Raw genomic sequence first — 3,080 nt, 5'->3', positions numbered from 1 at the left:
GGGGAAAAGAGTGGGGGGGAGGGGGAAAAGGGTGGGAGGAGGCGGAGGGAAATGGGAGGCTGAGAGGAGGCGGAAACTTTTTTTTTCTTTTCCTTTTCTCAATAAAATAAATAAATAAAAAGGAAGGTTTTAATTTTAACATAGTAATTACATATAACAACGAGTTATCAAGCAAGAATTATAGTTACAATATTATATCTACTTTATCTTTTTATCATAACCAAGAAAAAACTATAATTATAGCTATCTATTCTTCAATTCCATCAAAGATTCCAGAGGATATAATATTACCTAAGTAAACAGGAAGTGCATTGTAAGCAAACTCCAAAATTCTAGAATTGATAGAGACATTTTGCTATCTGGACAGTCACCCAAAGTTCTTCTGTACCATTGAGCATCCATATTCAGTCTACAGACCCATCTAGCATGACTTTTTCATGAAGCAATAAATTTCAAAGACAGTTCCACCTATATTGGCCATTTGTCAGTTACTTTCTTCTTTGTCCTGCAGAATGTCTGGCAGACACTTTCATGAAGCAGGAACACCGAAGGACTGTTTCACCTTCTTTAGGCAGCTTCCTAAGTCATTTTCTCTGTGGTTCCTACATGTCCAGTTTATACAGTATGACATCAAGCAGTCCAGGCAAAAGTAGTTTCTTGCCAAAATGGCTAACCAATGCTAGAAGAGCTTTTGTGGTGCCCATCAACCTCTTGAAGTAGATTTCTGCTGCCAGGAGCAGATGTGCCTTATTGTCATGAAATTTCCTATGCTCTTAAAATATTTCCAATGTCATATTCTGAAAGTCTCTGAAAGATTTTATGAATACCAATCTAACTGAAATATCTCTACATATCTACAAAACCTGGCTAACATGAATACAAACTTGACCACTATAAATGATTATCTATTAACCTATATTTCTTAATTATCCTTTATATTTTAAATGAGCTGGATAAGCACAACATCGTAATCAAGAGCAGAAGTAAAAATATAACAAAATTGACCTTAAATTTGTATCAATAAACCAAGAGCATACCAATGCAAATTTCTATAGCATATCCCCCTTTAAATGTAAACAAACATTTATAAACAATCATTTAGCTAATTTTGACTTAATTCTCTCCAATCTGCCCTGCCTGATACCCCACAGTCAGCAAGCCCCAAGGAAAATCACACAAAGATCTCTATAAGTCATAAAGCTGATTGGCCCATTAGGGCAGGCTACTTATTAGCTCTTGTAGCTTATATTAACCCATTATTCTGATCTATGTTAGCCATATGTTTAAGTACCTTTTTGAATGGGGCAGATCACATCCTGCTGCTTTGGTGATCTGGGCAGGAGTGGGAGGAATCAACTTCCTCCTTCCCAGAATTCTCCTGTTCTCATTGCATCATTTCTACTTCTTGTCTGGTTTTCCTGCCTATACTTCCTGCCTGGCCAATCAGCATTTATTTAAAACATGATTGACAGAATACAGACAATTCTCTTGCACCAGAAATTTTTCCTGCTTCTGAAAATGTTCTGTCAGTTACTCTAGTCTTTAGCCCAAGTTGGTTGTCCCAGCATTGCAAATGAGGCTTTGGGTGATTGCCCAGGTAGAAGATTGTATCTGTTATTTCTTGCAGCTTTTAGAAGTTGTCTGATTGTACTTTCTGTTAACTCAAGCAATATTATTTCCCTTCTTAGGTCTTCAATGGAGTTGAAGAGTATATAGTCATAGTTGCTTTCCTTTCATGATTTAGCCAAGTCATTTTTAATATAACACTTAGACTTATTAGGATAGAAGAATTGTTGAAACATTTACTATATGTTTCTTGCTTGGTATTGTTTATGTTGTTTATAATTATAATTTTTATGCTTGATATTTGTTCTTATTGCATATAGTTTTGTATTTAGTTTGGAATGTTCTTATTTAGACAAAGGGGGAGATGCTCTGGGAACTCCTTTAGCCAATAAAGCAATGTAAAAATATAATAATAAAAACTTTCACTTATGCTTATTTTAGCAGTAATAATAGGAAAATAACCTGGACATAAGTCCTTCTCTTTTGTCTACTTACCTTGTAGATGTTTTTATTGTTTTAATGCAAAGTCTGTGATTTCACTTAAATAATATTTAACATTTAAGTACCTTTCTGATCCTCCCTATTACACATATTTTAGACTCATCTCCAAACTGTGTATTCCAAATTTAGAGCCCTATTTTGCCTTTGGATTCTCACTATAAGCCATACTAAAAGAAATGAATAACAATAATTTTATAACTCAAATTTTATAGTGTTTTGATCTTTTCCTTTTAAACAGAATTTATTTTTTATTATTAAATGTAGTCTCTCTCAAAAAGCAAAGGACAGAACTTCCTCATATTCTTTCCCTGGCAAATTTATAAGACGTTACCAAGTAGGGTAGCCTTGGATGTGTGTGTAAAAGATTATCCTAATTATTTTAATTAAGGTGGAAAGAACTACCATCAAAGAAGTTAGAACTATAGATCCTAGTCCTCTTGAGGACTGCTCCACCAAAAGCTCAGAAAGCATCACTAATGAAACATAGAAAGTCTGCTGTGAGATTATCCCTTTCAGATATGACAAATGAGCTACACTCATGAATTTCAACAACATGGCTCTCCAAGTAGGGCCTGAGTAATTCCAACAGTAGTTGGTATCACAAAATAGTCAGAAAATGTCCCAGGATCTCCACCTTAGTTGAAGAACTATTAAGATTCGTAAATTACAAGTTCTAAGAGAAAAAAAAAAATTAGTCTTCTTTAGAGATGAGCCCTCTTGATTGATTATCCTGCATCAAGTTGATGAGCACTTAAAATATACACATAGGAAACAGTGAATGCACTCAATGTATTGCATTTGTATCTTTATTAATTTATATATATATACATACATACACACACACACACACATATATATTCAATGGCTGAAAAAAAAGAAGCCATGAAATTCTAGAGGAGATTACAGACATGGAAAATTTAAAAGGCAGGAAAGAGGAATGTGAATGGAATAAATTAATAACTGAAATACATTAAAAAAGTTTAAATTCTATAAATAAAATTTTGTAATTTAAG

Source organism: Alexandromys fortis, unplaced genomic scaffold (assembly GCF_014885135.2).
Source record: "Alexandromys fortis isolate MF-2015 unplaced genomic scaffold, M_Fortis_MF-2015_v1.1 scaffold_132, whole genome shotgun sequence".
Classification (NCBI taxonomy): domain Eukaryota; kingdom Metazoa; phylum Chordata; class Mammalia; order Rodentia; family Cricetidae; genus Alexandromys; species Alexandromys fortis.
Note: the sequence above shows the minus strand (reverse complement) of the source record.